The 17,413-nt window shown below is 42.6% G+C and overlaps 1 non-coding gene across 1 annotated transcript; it reads right to left on the bottom strand.

Moving 5' to 3' along the window:
* Positions 1 to 11,793: 11,793 nt before the first annotated feature.
* Positions 11,794 to 11,981, bottom strand: LOC111557409. Its single transcript, XR_002737456.2, has one exon. It is a non-coding gene; the product is annotated as a U2 spliceosomal RNA (small nuclear RNA).
* Between the last annotated feature and the right edge of the window lie 5,432 nt (positions 11,982 to 17,413).

Consider the following 17,413-nt stretch of genomic DNA (forward strand, 5'->3'; position numbering starts at 1 on the left):
TCTGTCTCTCTCTGAAAAAAAAAAAAAATTAATTAAAAAAATAATAAAATGTTTTATAAGTGTGTTTCAGTAAAAGTGAGATTATACTATACCTGTCAGTGTTTGAAATCTAGTTATCGGGAGTTTTAAGGTTTTTTTTTTTTTGGTTTTTTTGTTTTTTAAATAATCTCCACACCCAATGTGGGGCTCAGACTTTAAGATCAAGAGGTCCATACTCCACTGACTGAGCCAGCCAATCTCCCCTCTAATTCTTCTTTTTTTTTTTTTTTTTTTAGTGTATTTATTTATGGGGCGCCTGAATTGCTCAGTCGGTTAAGCATCTGACTCTTGGTTTGGCTCAGGTCATGATCTCATGGTTTGTGAGTTCAAACCCTGCACAGGGCTGTGCACTGCTGGTGCAGAGCCGGCTCGGGATTCTCCCTCTCTCTTTCTCTCTCTGCCCCTCCCCCACTCTCTCAAAATAAGTAATAAAACGTTTTTAAAAATGTATTTATTTTTTAAATGTTTATTTTTGAGAGAGAGAGTACGCATGCGCACCATGAGCAGGGGAGGGGCAGAGAGAGAGAGAGAGAGAGACAGAGAGAGAATCCCAAGCAGGCTCCGTGTTGGCACAGAGCCCAATGTGGGGCTCGACCTCACAAACCATGAGATCATGACCTGAGCCCAAATCAAGATTTGGACACTTAACCAAACCACCCAGGGGCCTCACCCCCCTCTAGTTTATTCTTAATGGCTACAAGGTAGCATACCACATTTATTCAATATTGTTTATGATATTTTGTTGTTAGCAGTGCTGCAGTGAACATTTTGAAAGGTAAATCCTTCACTTGATCTTAACCAAAAGGCCGAGAAGCGATGAAAGGTAAATCCTTAAATATTTGTGGAAGTATGTTTATAGGACGCATTCCTATATTATCAGATTGGATATCTTATGGGGTTTCTTGTAACTTTCATTTCTTCTATAAATTGTCTTCATATCCCTTGTTTTTCTATTTGTAACTTAATGATACATAGTAACATCATTAACACATATATATCTTTTGGGGCATCTGCGTGGCTCAGCTGGTCAAGTGTCCAACTCCTGGGTTTCGACTCAGGTCATCATCTCACAGTTCACAAGTTCGAGCCCTGTATCAGACTTTGAGCTGGGCGTGCAAAGCCTGCTTAGGGTTCTCTCTTTCCCTCTCTCTGCCCCTCCCCTGCTCACGCTTTCTATCTGTCTCTTTCAAAATAAATAAATAAATAAATATTAAAAGAAAGATAAAAAATATCTTTTGTTAGGCATGCTGCAAAGTTGTGTTTTTAATCTGTCATGTATATTTTTACTTGTTTATGGCACCTTTTGTAGAAGTTTCAAATTGTTATGAGTCAGATCTTGAAATCTTTTCATTTGTGAATGAATAATTTTGGTGTGATCTATTTTCCAAAAGACTTTTTGTTTTGCAAGTTTGCCATCCAATATCCAATAACGTGGTTATTGATTGAAACCGATACTGGAACATTATTTCTGCCCCACTATTTCAATTGTGTGACCAGTAAGACTGTCTCCCCTTGTAATTCTGCCAAGTTGATTTTCACATAGATGAGTTTATTAATTATTATCTATATTTGGTTCATACTATGCCCTAATAAGTCACTATCTTTTGGATTTTCTTTCTGAATAAACTGAAAAGACAATTATCTTTCCTTTTATTGGATTGTTTTTTCACATATGGATTAAATAGAAAAAAAAAAAAAAACTAGAATGACTAGCAGAATGCCAAAAATATTTTACAACCTAACCTAAAGAAAGAACAGATCATTCAAAAAAACAACCTTAGGATCCTAATCCTTTTCTTATATCTGTGGTAATGGGAAATTCTATATAATCACAAATTCTAGATATCAGAAATGCATTTTTCAACAATTAACTATGGCCGATCTGGCTCTGTTTGGAATTTTTATAATACAAGGAATTACAGCAAATGACTCGACTTTCTATCATGCTAGACAGCTGAGATCGCTCGTCTGTAGGGCTGACATCACACCGGAGTGAGTGCTTACTGTTTTCAGTGGCAGAGACTAGTCCATTAGCCAGAAGCGAGAATGACAAATGAAACTGGATTGGGACAGGTTGTGGGATTAGACCCAGGGCAAATTTCTCACGGGCTCCTAACAAGTTTCTTTTTGTCCCTACCACGTGCCTTCAGTGCCTGTCCAGACCTGTGGTTCTGTAAACCAGGTACAGTTCTGCTTGTTGCATTGTTTCCGTTTCAGTTTTTCATATGTGGGGACGCCTGGGTGGCTCAGTTGGTTAAGCATCCAACTCTCGATTTCAGCTCAGGTCACGACCCCAGGGTTGTGGGATCGAGCCCTGCATTGGACTCTGTGCTGAGCATGAAGCCTGCTTGAGAGTCTCTCTCTTTCCCTCTGCCCCTCTCCCCTGCTTATGCGCGCTCTCTCTCTCTCTCTCTCTCTCTCAATTTTAAACAATTAAAGTTTTCGTATAGGAACATACGGAGAACTACTGTGACCCTACCGTATGAGAGAGGTGGAAACCTAATACAGGGTCATGACTTTGAGAATCAAAGATGAGGACTGGGCCCAGGCATGTGGGAGGAACAGAATGTGTTGCCTACACTCCTAACAAAGAAATGAGAAGTTCTCCCAAGTTCTCTCCAAAAGGTCTAAGGACCCACCGCGCAGAACCCGGCATTAGAGCATCCAGAGGAAAGGCTTCTCAGGCCTGCGTAAGGCATTTGTTCTGGCTGTTTCCTCTGCCTGACTGTTTTCCTCCTGAAATCCAAATGGCTGAGTCCCTCGGTGCTTTTTTTTTTTTTTTTTTTTAAGTTTATTTATTTATTTTGAGAGAGGGAGAGAGAGAGCAGGGGAGGAGCAGAGAGAGAATCCCAAGCAGGATCCACGCTGTCAATGCAGAGCCCCACTTGGGGCTCAAGCTCACGAACTGTGAGATCATGACCTGAGCTGAAATCAAAAGTCAGACGCTTAACCCACTGAGCACCCCAGGTGCGCCAATCCCTCACCGCCTTCAAGTGGGTGCTGACATCTCACCTTCTCAGTGAGACTACCCTGACCGCCTGGTGGAAAACTCCACACACGCAGGCACGCCACCAAATCGCTCCCAACGTCCCTTGACCTACTCTCTCTTTTCCATAGCACTTTTCACTCTCTAACATATTACACGATTACTTGTGGTTTATCATCTGCCTTCCCCAGCTAGAACTTCAGTTCCACGAGGTAGGGATCTTTGTCCACGGATATGTTCCAAGCACCTAGAGACGTGTTTGGCACATTAGTAAATGCTCAATGACGTTTTGTTGATTAAGTGACTAGATTTGGAAGTTGAAATATCCCACCTGCTTACGGTGATAGAGACGGGCTTACACCCTGGCGGAGAAGTGGCTTCACGCGCAGGTAAGATTCTGACCTCTAAGGTCCCTGCCAACACAGAAGTTGCTCTGTTTCGTCCTCATTTAACCTTCCTTCACCATGAACTGCATTTCATTTTTGGCAAACCAAAGCAATTTCCTAACCTCATTCTTTATTCCGAGTGAAATTATCATCGTGTTTAATGTGCTTTGTGTGAATGATTCACTCCTGGGTATATTTAGGCTGTACAGGCAGACATAAACCTTACTGCACTCTTAAGAAGAAGTTGTAACCAAGTGTATTTTACAAAGGATACATAAGTAACTGCAGGCACAGAACATAAATGATCTACTGAATATTCATCAGTTGTGAGGGGAATGAATTATGTTGATTTCCTAGCTGGTTTCTCCTGAAGCAGTGTTGAATTGTGTCAAATACCTCCTCTGTATTGACATGGTCAGTAGTTTTTCTCATTTATTCTCTTGATGCAGTGTATTCCGTTAATTGAATTTTCATTTGCTAAACCGACTTTGCATTCTTGGGATAAATCCCATTTGATCATAATGTATAATCCTTTTTCTATATTGGTGGATTCAATTTGCTAGTATTTTGTGGAAGATTTTACATCTATATCCATAAAGGTATTGGTGGGTAGTTTTGTTGTTGTTGTATTGATTTTTTTTTTTTTTTTTAGTTTATTTAAGTAAACTCTACACCAAATGTGGGGCTCGAATTCACAACTCTGAGATCAAGAGTCCTGTGCTCCCCCCAACTGAGCCAGCCAGGCACCTCTGTTGTATTGTTTTTTGTTTTAATTTCTTTTATTTATTTTTTTTAATTTTTTTTCAACGTTTATTTATTTTTGGGACAGAGAGAGACAGAGCATGAACAGGGGAGGGTCAGAGAGAGAGGGAGACACAGAATCGGAAACAGGCTCCAGGCTCTGAGCCATCAGCCCAGAGCCCAGACGCGGTGCTCGAACTCCCGGACCGTGAGATCGTGACCTGGCTGAAGTCGGACGCTCAACCGACTGCGCCACCCAGACGCCCCTCATTTATTTATTTTTGAGAAACAGAGCACAAGTGGGGAGGGGCAGAGAGAGAAGGAGACAGAATCCGAAGCAGGCTCCAGGTTTTGAGCTGTCAGCACGGAGCCCATTGCAGGGCTCAAACTCACAAACTGTGAGATCATGACCTGAGCTGAAATCGGACGCACAACTGGCTGAGCCACCCAGGTGCCCCTGTGGTATTGATTTTTAAAGTACAATGAAGATTAATGAGCCTGTGGGTAGTAATCCAACTGTGTGAGAACTTATATCCTTGAACAATTAAAACAACAACAGCTTTCTTATCCTTTCATTTTTCTGAGTTTTTAGCTCATTATTAACCCTAAAGGCAAGGATATGTTCTCCTAGTATATGGTGATCACATATACATACAAAGGGCACCTAGTAAGTTTATTTCTAAATTTCACATACTTATTATCTTAGTAGATTATTTAAATTCTTTAACTCTCACTAATTTTACCTCAAACATCTGCTTTGTAGGCATTTTACTTTTTTCATATTTCAAAAAAATTTTAAATGTTTATTATTTTAAAAGAGACAGAGTGTGAGTTGGGGAGGGTCAGAGAGAGAGGGAGACACAGAATCCAAAGCAGGCGCCAGGCTCTGAGCTGTCAGCACAGAGCCCGACGCAGGGCTCAAACCCATGAACCGTGAGATCATGACCTGAGCCGAAGTCAGACACTTGATCGACTGAGACACCCAGATGCCCCTTTTTGTATTTTTTTTTTATGTTTATTATTTTAGAGAGACAGGGCATGAGCAGGGGAGGGGCAGAGAGAGAGGGAGACAAAGAATCTGAAGCAGGCTCCAGGCTCTGAGCTGTCAGCACAGAGCCCGATGCGGGGCTCAGACTCACAAACTGTGAGATCATGACCTGAGCCGAAGTCGGACCCTTAACCGACTGAGCCACCCAGGCGCCCCTTGTATTTATTTTTAAAGATTTTATTTTATTTATTTCTAAGGTTTTTATTTATTTTTGAGAGAGACAGAGACAGCGTGAAAGGGGGAGGGGCAGAGAGAGTGGTAGAGAATCCCAAGCAGATCCTGCACTGACAGCAGAGAGCCCCATGTGGGACTTGAACTCACTAAACCATGAAATCATGTCCTGAGCTAAAACCAAGAGTCAGATGCTTAACCAACTGAGCCATCCAGGCCCCAAGATTTTATTTTTAAGTAAACTCTACACCCAACATGGAGCTCGAACTCACAACCCCGAGATCAAGAGTCACATGCTCTTCCAAATGAGCCAACCAGGCACCTCAGGGCATTTTACTTCTAATAATGTATTTTCTTGATATGAATCATTGATATTTGGCTAATAATTTAGTAATGTTTGATGATCTGTTAAAGACTGTGTCTGTGTGAGTTGTCTGTTGCTGTGTGATAGATGATCCCAAGATTTACCGTCTTGGAACATCAATGATTCATTATATCTTGCGATTCTGTAGGTTGGCTGGGCAGTTCTGTTCATCCTACTTAGATTCACTCATGAGGCTACATTCATTTGGTGGCTTGACTGGGGACAGAGGGGCCAAGATACTGCCCTCCCATGTCTGGGGCCTTGGTACTAGTTGCCAACTGGGCCCCTCTCTCCAGGTGGTCTTACATCATTGAATAGTCTACGCCAAACTTACTTAGAAGTAGCAAAAGCATTTGGGGAAGGCAAGAACAGACACCACAAGGCCTCTTGAGGCCTAGACTGTGACATTCACACAGCGTTACTCCTACCACATTCCATTGCAAGTCGGCAAGACCAGCTCAGACAGATCCTACCTCTTGAAGACACAAGCTGCAAAAGATTGGGGCTATTTTTCCAAAATCGACTACCATGCATATTTCAAGCAAAGTATTGAGCAAAGTCTCTTCAGTTCTTTAACTGAGAATTCTCATGCATTGTGTAATCATTGAGTGCAATCTGTAGTCTTGGCAAACATCAATAACTTTTTTTTTTTTAAGTAGGCTTCAGGCCCAGTGTGGAGCCCAATGCAAGGCTTGAACTCACGACCCTGAGATCAAAACCTGAGCTGAGATCAAGAGTCAAAGGCTTGGGGTGCCTGGGTGGCTCAGTCGGTTAAGCCTCTGACTCTTGATCAAGCCCCACGTTGGGTTCTATGCTGGCAGCATGGAGCTTGCTTAGGATCCTCTATCTTCCTCTCTCTGTCCCTCCCCTGCTTGTGCTTTCTCTCTCAAAATAAATAAATAAACATTAAAAAAAAATAGAGTCAGAGGCTTAACCAACTGAGCCATTCAAGTGTCCCAAATGAGTGCAACTTAAAAATAATTTTTTTTAATGTTTATATATTTTTGAGAGAGTCAGACAGAGCATGAGTCGGGAAGGGGCAGAGACAGAGGGAGACAGAATCTGAAGCAGGCTCCAGGCTCCAAGCTGTCAGCTCAGAGCCCGACGCTGGGCTCGAAATCATGAACTGCGAGATCATGACCCGAGATGAAGTCAGACGCTTAACCAACTGAGCCACCCAGCCGTCCCAAATGAATGTAACTTTTAAACTTGTTTTGAAGCTCATCTATTTTGAAAATATCTGAGATTGAAAATAGGTACTTTCCAGAACAGGAAAAAAATTAGCGGGATAAGGTAGTGTTTAAAATCAGAAATCACTGAGATAACGTCAAATAGTAACATTACTGAATCAGCCCAATTTTAGTGCACTACAGTTTAAAAAAAATTTGTTTTTAACATTTATTCATTTTTGAGAGTGAGAAAGACAGAGCATGAGCAGGGGAGGGACAGAAAGAGAGGGAAACATAGAATTTGAAGCAGGATCCAGGCTCTGAGCTGTCAGCACAGGGCCCTACACGGGGCTCAAACTTATGGAGTGTGAGGTCATGACTTACGGAGCGCGAGATCGTGATCTGAGCTGAAGTCTGACGCTTAACCAGCTGAGCCACCCAGGCGCCCCTAGTGCACTACAGTTTTAAAGCACTCTACTCTTACCCATTTGGTCTGCAAGAACAGATCTCACTTCCAAGGAATTGTTTGTTTTATGATTGGCCCAAAGTACCCCATTCAACCAATAGGCATCAGTTCGATAAAATTCAAAGGTGAAGGGCGCTTGGGTGACTCAATCGGTTGAGTGTCTGACTTCAGCTCAGGTCACAATCTCATGGGTCATGAGTTCAAGCCCCACATCGGGCTCACTGCTCTCAGTGCAGAGCCTGCTTCAGACCCTCAGTCCCCCTCTGTCTCTGCCCCTCCCTCCCTCCCTCTCCCCCACTCTCAAACATGAACAAACATTTAAAAAATAATTCAAAGGGTGTCTGAGTGGCACAATTGGTTAAGCGTCTGACTACGGCTCAGGTCATGATCTCACAGTCTGTGGGTTCGAGCCCCTCATGGGGCTTTGTGCTGACAACTCAGAGCCTGGAGCCTGCTTCGGATTCCTGTGTCTTCCTCTCTCTCTCTCTCTCTGCATTCCTCCATTTGTGCTCTCTCTCTTTCTCTCTCAAAAATAAAATAAATATTAAAAAAAATAGAAAATTAAATTTAAAAAATTCAAAGTTGACACAAATTGAATCCTATCCGTATGAATAAGGTAGGAGATGGTGTGAATATTTGTGCAGCACCTACCAGGTGCAACACACTTCCCTGAGACCCCATTATGCAAGAGGGAGAAGACTTCTAGTCCCTGGAGGAAGGAGAAAGCATATAATTAACTATTAGATGAGGCAGGACATGGTAAACGTCCTATGGTCACTGCAGAGTACCACTGAAAATTCAGAATAGGCTGAGAACACTACCACGTAATTGGGATGCACTTGACGTAGGCGAAATAGAGATAGGAAGCCCCTTAAGAGTAACCTCAGAAGATCAGATTTCTTGAAGTCATTGGACAGTGGAAGATATGCTTGTTGACATGAACACCTTTTCTAAAAAATAATTTTTTAAGTTTATTTATTATTGAGAGAGAGAGAGAGAGAGAGAGAGAGAGAGAGAGAGAAAGAGAAAGCATAAGCTCGTCAGGGGCAGAGAGAGAGAGAGGGAGACACGGAATCTGAAGCAGGCTCCAGACTCTGAGCTGTTAGCACAGAGCCTGACACCGGGGCTTGACCTCACGAATCGCGAGATCGTGACCTGAGCCGAAGTCAGATGCTTAATTGACTGAGCCACCCGGGTGCCCCAAAACAGACACCTTTAACAGTTAGAATTGGTCCTCAGATACTGGGTGTTGGACTGTGTTCCTGAATATCCTGAGAGGGAAACACACAGTTGGTACCAGAATCAGAGTCAGCTGATATTTGAAGATGTTACCACTGACACTACCCACTGAACTGGGTTGAATAGTGTCCTCCCAAACCCCCACTCATGTGAGGTTCTCATCCAGAACCTCAGAAGGTGACGCTATTTGGAAATAGAGTTGTTGCAGCCATATTTAGTTGTGATTGAATCACACTGGAGCAGAGTAGGGCTTGAATCCAATATGACCGATGTCCTTACAGGAGGGAAATTTGGACACAAAGACAGAGACACACAGAGAGGAGGCCACGTAAAGATGGAGGGATAGATCGGCATGATGTCTACAAACCAAGGAATGCCAGCAGATACCAGAAGCAAGAGAGAAGCATGGAACACATTATCCCTCCAAGACTACATAAGGAATTCACCTTGCCAGCTTCCTGCTTCTAGTCTATCAGAGAATAAGTGTCTGTTGTTTAAGCTACCCAGTGTTTTGTACTTTATTACAGCAGCCCCAGGAAACTAACACGGTTAGTCGATTGGTATGCTTACAGACCTCCATTATCAGGGACCCACTGCCCTTCTTTGTTGGTGCTCTGTCAGTCACGAGTGGTTTTCCATTCGGGGTCAACTTAGTGATTGCAGCTCCAGCCATCATGTGTGTATTCAGGTCAGCATGAAGTAGAAAGGAAGGGTAAGAGTTTGCTGTCTCCCTTTAAGAAGACTTCCAAATGTTTCCACAGGCTACTTCAGCTTGGCTAGAACTTAGTCTCATGCAGCTTGGAAATATAAGTCTTCATTGTGGATGACCATATGCCAGGAAAAATCAGGTACAGAAACAGGGGAGAATGGCTTTTTGGCGGGAGGTGGGGAGGGACATCTAATAGTCTCTGTGATAGTCTTTGAAAATCAAACCAATGTATGATGAATGGATAAAGAAGATGTGTGTGTGTGTATATATATGTACACACACACAATGGAATACTATCAGCGATGAAAAAGAATGAAATCTTGCCATTTGCAACAACATGGATGGAACTGGAGGGAATTATGCTAAGTGAAATAAGTCAGTCAGAGAAAGACAGATACCATATGTTTTCCTTCATATGGGGAATTTGAGAAACTTAACAGAAGACCATAGGGGAAGGGAAGGAAAAATAAGTTACAAACAGAGAGGGTAGCAAACCATAAGAGACTCTTAAATACAGAGAACAAACTGAGGGCTGATTGGGGGGGGGCGGGGAAAACTGGTGATGGACATTGAGGAGGGCACCTGTTGGGATGTGCACTGGGTGCTATATGTAAGTGACGAGGAACAGGAGATATACTTCAGAAGCCAAGACTCTACTGTATATAACGTATATTAGCCAACTTGACAATAAATCATTAATAAATAAATAAATAAAGGTGAAAAAAAAAAAAGAAAGAAAAAGAAAATCAAACCAGTGTAGTGAATATAGAGAATGCAATACTCACTTTACCCTGATTATGGTATGTTCAGAATGGGCAGACGTGGGCCAATTTGGGCCAATCAGAGGCTAAGAGAGGCATGCTGGAGGGTGGTGTGTGTGTGTGTGTGTGTGTGTGTGTGTGTTTAGAAGGCCACCTGAGAACATGAATGAGGAAACGTATAATATCCATCGCTCTGGCAACATCTTACAACCAGTCTTAGGATGAAACAGACTGCAGGTAGCAGTGAAAGTGAAGAAAGTGTTTTGGGTGCTTGAGAAAATTGTTGAGTCACTGCATCAACCCACCCTTGAAGCCCAACCCCGCTCCAAACTTCTTGTTTTGTGACCAAAAAATTTCCGATTCTTTAAGCGAGGCTCATTTGGAGGAGGTGCTGAAATCATGCTTACTGATGTAAACGCTATTCAAATGTAGGAGAATTTTTGAACAGAGTATGAACCTTAACATAGGAGCAGCCTCAGCAGATTTAAGGACTCTTCTTTTCACTTTAGAAATTTCATTTGGGACTCCAATAGCTGTATCTGGCAGGAACAGATGCATTGTTATTTCCAGGTAGCCTCTGATGGCCTGGTCTGTGATGGAGGAATATTGGTTCTGCATTTAGGAAAGATTCAAGGGGGCGGGGGGCGGGTGGCGGGTGGGCAGAGGCAGACAGACGTTCTCACACATTGTTGGGAGGGATGTGAATTGGTACAATCTCTTTTGGAGGGCAACTAAAAAAAGAAATTTCTATGTGCATACTTTCGATTTAGCGTCTATAATCTAAGAATTAATCCTACAGATACATTTGTATAATGCAATTGTTAAAAAAGAAACAACAGGCCCCAAAAAGGAGTCACTTGTGCTAAATCCATGTCAGCAAGCCAAAACTTAATACCTGATCTAATTGCAGTTTCAGCCCCTCCCAGGGATGTAACCCGTTGACCGCCTCAGGCTGGAATTACCTGGTGAATATTAATGAGGTAATACGGGCAGACCCCTGCAGTCCGCCATAGGAAGGTGACCTTGCCAGAAACGATGCAGGCTATGCTCAAAGTTTCTTCCTGCCCCTTCTGCTTGTAAAAGCTTTCCATTTTGTGCAGCTCCTCGGAGCTCATTCCTTCTAGATTGGATGCTGCCTAATTCATGAATTGTCGAATAAAGCCAATAGGAGTTTTACTGAATTTCGTTGTTTAGCACCATATGTGTGCATACACTTTGTATTGATTGGAACAGTACGTGTAATAGCGAACACCAAAAGTAACCTAAATGTCCATCAGTAGGAGCCTGGGTAAATTGTACTGCGCTCATGACCCTGCAATGCAGTAACTGAAAAAGAAATGAAACATTCTGTATCTTCTGATTTGGAAACAGATATAGCTAACTCCCTAACGTATGTGTTGACTGAAGAGTATGCGTATGAATATATGTATGTTAGCGTATATTACAGTCCCCAACTTATTATGGTTTGAATTACAGTTTTTTTTTTTTACTTTACGGTCGTGGGAAAGGAACACACGTTCAGTAGACACCATACTTCGAATCTGGAATCTGGGTTTCGTCCCGGGTTAGCGCGGGACATGTCCCGCGATGCTGGGCAGAGGCCGCAGCTCCCAGTCAGCCCCGCGGTTGGGAGGGTCAACGGTGGTACACGGACAGCCACCTGCAACACACGCCCCGTTTGTCACTTTCAGTACAGGATTCAGTCAATTACAGGAGACAGTCAAAATTTCCTTATAAAATAGGCTTTGTGGCAGATGATTGTGTCCAACTGGAGGCTCGTGTCAGTGTTCTGAGCATGTTTAGTGTGGGCCAGGCTGAGCTACAGTGGTCGGTAGGTTAGGCATATTAAACTGATAAGAACAGATACTACACTTGATCTTAGCCAAAAGGCCGAGAAGCGATAGGTTAGGCATATTAAATGCAACTTTGATTTACGATATTTTCAACTTATAATGGGTTTATCCGGATGTCACCTCATCTAAGTCGAGGAAGGTCTGTATGTATTTCTATATAAATTAATACATATATAACATGTATACATAATATATGTTAACTATCATATTGTAACAATACACATGTTAAATTATATGCATATATGTTAAATTTTATATCATCGAGGAAATATATATATTGTTAGTTGCGATACACACGCAAGTTTAAACACTTTTGGTTCTCTGCCTCACTTCATGCATGAAAATCTACCCGAGGAGAATAAAAGATTTAATGTAAAAAGCAAAACCTAAAAACTTTTATAAGAAACTATAGGGGAAGGGCACCTGGGCGGCTCAGTCGGTTAAACATCAGATTCTTGGTTTCAGCTCAGGTCATGATCTCATGACCCGTGAGTTCCAGCCCTCTGTTGGGCTTTGCTCTGACAGTGCGAAGCCTGCTTGGGATCTCTCTCTCTCTCTCTCTCTCTCTCTGCCTCCCTCTCTGCCCCACCTGAGCTCTCTCTTTCTTTCTGTGTCTCAAAATAAATAAATAAACTTAAAAGAAAATATAAGGGAATACTTTGTGACCTAGAGTTTTTTTTTTTTTTAATTTTTTTTTTCAACGTTTATTTATTTTTGGGACAGAGAGAGACAGAGCATGAACGGGGGAGGGGCAGAGAGAGAGGGAGACACAGAATCGGAAACAGGCTCCAGGCTCCGAGCCATCAGCCCAGAGCCTGACGCGGGGCTCGAACTATCGTGACCTGGCTGAAGTCGGACGCTTAACCGACTGCGCCACCCAGGCGCCCCATGTGACCTAGAGTTTTAAAAACATCTGTTCATTGAGGGGCCCTTGGGTGGCTCAGTGAGTTAAGCGTCCGACTTTGGCTCCGGTCATAACCTCACAGTTTGTGAGTTCGAGCCCCGTGTGGGGCTCTGTGCTGACAGCTCAGAGCCTGGCCTGCTTTGGATTCTGTCTCCTTCTCTCTTTGCCCCTCGCCACTTGTGCTTTCTCTGTCACTCAAAAACAAATAAATGAAAAAAAAAAATAAAAAAAAAATCTGTCCATTGAACAGCACTATTTCTTAAAGAGTGGAAAAAATAGGCCATAGACTGGGAAAAAAATTTATACGTATATCCAGAATATATCAAGAACTTCTGCAATCACTTTAAAAAAATGAAAGACAATCCAACAGAATAATGTACAAAAGATATAAAGAGGCAATCCACATAAGCAGATACATCAAGTAGCCATATGGAAAGATTCTGAAGCTCATTAGCAAGAAGGAAAATGCAAATTAAAACCACAAGAGATGATTTCGAATCTTTCAGATGGTCAAATACTTGAACGTCTGATCATACCAAATGTTGACAAGTATGCAGAGAATATGAGGGCTGGGGTGGGGGATGCCCCCTCAAGGTAGAATGTCTGGGGCGCCTGTGTGGCTCAGTTGGTTGAGCCCCGACTCTTGATTTCGGCTTAGGTCATGATCTCGAAGTTCATGAGATTGAGCCCCGAGTTGAGCTCTGTGCTGACAGCAAAGAGCCTGCTTGGGATTCTCTCTCTCTCTCTCTCTCTCTCTCTCTCTCTCAAAATAAATAAATAAAACATTGAAAAAAAAAAGGTAGAATGCCTGAGCCCTATAAAGATCTTAAAATGTCTTGTGTTAGGGTATGTTGCAGTTTTAAAGCAGTCTATATGTGTTTTGACCCCCTGTCTTCAGAAGAGGGAGCTTACTTCCTCTTTCCTTGAGTGTGAACTGGGTTGAGTGACTTACTACTAATGAATAGGTTTTATAAAGGTGAGGGGATGAACTCCAGACCAGATTATAGAAAACATTGCAGCTCCCTCCTTGCTCACTGTCCTAGATCACTCATCCTGGGGAACGTCAGCTGCCAGGTTGTGAGGACAGAAGAAGCTGGAAGAGAGGCCTGCATGGCAAGTGTCTGGGCTCCCTACCAGCAGCCATGGGAGCAAGCCCTATCGGGAAAGGATCCTCTAGCCTTGTGTAACTTACCAGGTTTAGGTTTTGTTTTTTGTTTTTTGTTTTTTGTTTTTGTTTTTTTCTTTTTTTAGAAAGGGAGAGAGTGTACTCAAGAAAGGGAGAGGGAGAGAGAAAGAGAGAGAGAGAGGGAGAGAATCTTAAGCGGTTTCCACACTCATGCAGAGCCCGACACTCAGGGCTTGATCCTATACCCCTGGTATTATGACCTGAGCCAAAACCAAGAGTCAGATGCTCAACCAACTGAGCTACCCAGGCACCCCCTGTTTTTTTATTATCACCCCCTGCTATAGATGGAATGTTTGTGTCCCCCCAGAATTCATATGTTGAAGTCCCAAGATGGTGATATCAGGAGGTGAGGCCTTTGGTAATTAGGCCATGAGGGTAGAGTCCTTATGAATGGGATGAGGGTCTTTAAAAAAGAGACCCCCGAAGAGCTCCCACACTCCTGCCATGTGAGGACACAAGAGAGGGAATGCCAGCCACGAGCCAGGAGACAGGCCGTCACTGGATTCTGAATCTACGGGTGATCGGATCTTGGACTTCTAGCCTCCATAACTGTAAGAAATACATTTCTGTGTTTTATAAGCCACTCAGACTGTGGTCTTTTATTATAGCAGCCCAAACAGATTAAGACGCTCCCTTAAAGAGAAATGTTAAATTATATTAAACTTTCAATATACTCATATTAATTATTTAATTTCCCTCTAATAAGAGAAAGTAATTACTAAAGAGTAAGATTTTGTCAGACAAGGTTGAGCTTTAGAGGGCCACAAATCACTGTAATATCTGAGATTGTTTTGTTTTGCCCCCACGCTTAAGAACAAATTCTCACTCCCTTGGGGGAAGTAAACCCCCACCACCACCCCACTGAGAATGTATGTTCTAGCCCCAGTCAAGCCCACCGATGACTACAGCCCCAGCTGATGTCTTGATTGCAATGTCATGAGAGCCTCTGACCCGAAAGATCTGGTTAAGCCTTTCCTGGATCCTTGACCCTCAGAAACTGTGTGAGATCATCTTTATGGTTTTAAGCCACTGCAGTTTCAGATCAATTTGTTACACAGCAATAGATAGTTCAGACAAGGGGCAGTGGTTCAACATATAACGTGTACCATCTCAACTTACCTAAGAGTCAAGCAAAGGACTGTGAAGGACCTTACGTTTTGGATAATGCTACAAAGAAAGGAGATACACTGCTTTGGGTTTCACACAGATACCATGCCACGGTAAGTGTGAGCAAATTATTATTAGGTTAAACCATATGAAGTTGTGCTTTTTTTTTTTTCTAAGATTTTATTTTTTAAGTTATCCCTACACCCAGCATGGGGCTCAAACCTACAACGCCAAGATCAAGAGTCACGTGCTCTACTGAGCCAGCCAGGTGCCCCTGAGGTTGCCATTTTTGTACCCCAAAATAATCAAATGCTAGCAATTTCATGTGGTTCAACCGAACAGTTGCCAAGAATCTGATTACAGAAAAGCACACTCATCAGTTTTGTAGGAAGGCCTATGAATTCTTTAAGTTTTGATTGTGGCTGACTCCAGTAGCATTGAGCTTTTAATTTACCTGGTCTCAGTTCCCTGATCTGTGAAGTGGGGATAATAACACTTTACTTCCTGTCCTCAGAAGGATACAGTATTACAAGTAACTAGCCGTTGCTGTTCAGATGCAAAGATCTGGAGCAGTGCCTTATTGCTTGCTAACACTCTGGGTGTATTTTTAGCTTGAAGACATGGAAAATATAAGTGGCTGGCTTTCCTGGCAGGTGGTTTTCTTTTCTCTTTTCTTTTTTGTTTTCTCTTCTCTCCAATCCTCTCCTTTTCTTTTCTTTTTTCTTTTCTTTTCTCTTTTTCATGTTTATTTATTTTTGAGAGAGAGCGCTGAGAGAGAGGGAGACACAGAATCTGGAAGCAGTCTCCAGGCTCCGAGATGTCAGCAAGGAGCCCAGTGCAGGGCTCTAACTCACTAACCGCAAGACCATGACCTGAGCCTAAGCAGACACTCAACCCTCTACCGACTGAGCCACTCAGATGCCGCCTGGCAGGTAGTTTTCTAAGGCAAATTTTTACAGGTAGGAGTAGCTGGAAAGTCAAGTTTTCTGCACAGAAGAGGTTGTATTTTTCTTCCTCTTGAGCAACACTATTTGACCATCTTCATTTGCTCTGTTTTCTGAAGGAGATGTCATATGTAAATCAATCACTTAGAATTTGTCTTACGACTTTATGCGTTTAGCATTAAAGCCTGTGTGTGTGTGTGTGCGTGTGTGGTCGTTGATCATTTGTTTGTATTTGTACTGCCAAACCAGAAGCACTATATAAAGATTATAGAATGGAAAAAAATACAAACTAATTTTGTTTTGCACTTAAGCTCCTTGAAATAAACGCAGAAATGAGAATTAACTTTAGCAGCCTGAAGCCTTGCTCTGTAATGACAAAAGGAACATTCTGAACTAAAATTAACTTCCCCACCAAAGGTGCTAATTTTTGCTTTTATGGTGTCCACATAGTTACAAAGGAAAAAGCACCGTGGTACCACATTTAGAAAATTGAGGATGCCGAGAAGACTTGTGGGTCCTAGGGCCCCGTGGACAAACAGTAAAATGGAAGATTTGATGTGATTGGTTCTAATCCCTGTTTATGATTTTTGATAGAATAACGATAATCTAAGAAATAAAAAAAAATCTCATTAAACTCATTAAGTGATGGAATGTCTTCCCGAGGGGAACAACATGAAAATCCCTGGCAAGCAACTGTCATCCTTAACATTTGGGGAAGGTGGACATTGTACCCTAACCATTTTGACTGATGAGATATCGATTCACATACAGTAGTTGTCCTTACGACTGCTTTGAACTGAAATGTTTTGCTCTTAGAAAGGGACGTAGACGTTTATCCTTTCTGGCTGCCCAGAATCCAAACGCCATTCCAACTTGGGGAATCTTGAGCTAATTCCTAAGCCCCTTTTCCCGATAGGGAACCAAAGAGGCAGCGCTGTGCCCTCTCCTGGATCCCCGGCATCCGCAACACAGCCTGGCGACCTAGGCTGAGCCAATCGGATCATCCTGTTGGGATTTAGAAACTTCAGGAAGGAATACAAAGGCCCAAACCTGGCTAAAAAAAGATACCCTGTGGAAGAAAGAAGAGACTCCTAAAGTGGCCACAAGTGTCCAGTGACACGAGGCCCTGCCGGAATTCATTCCCATTGTTTGCAGTACCCGGTGTCTCCAGTGATCAGCTTTCCCAGGGTCCTGCACCTTATCAGTATCCCCTCTGAAGTTACTTTAAGGTTTATTTTCTCTAATAAAGGCAGGTGTTCTATCTGCCTTCCAACCTCCAAATATACACCATGGGGAAAGGAAAAAAAAAAGTACCCTGTTGGCACCACTCCTGTTCTTTT

Source organism: Felis catus, chromosome D3 (assembly GCF_018350175.1).
Source record: "Felis catus isolate Fca126 chromosome D3, F.catus_Fca126_mat1.0, whole genome shotgun sequence".
NCBI classification, from domain to species: Eukaryota; Metazoa; Chordata; class Mammalia; order Carnivora; family Felidae; genus Felis; species Felis catus.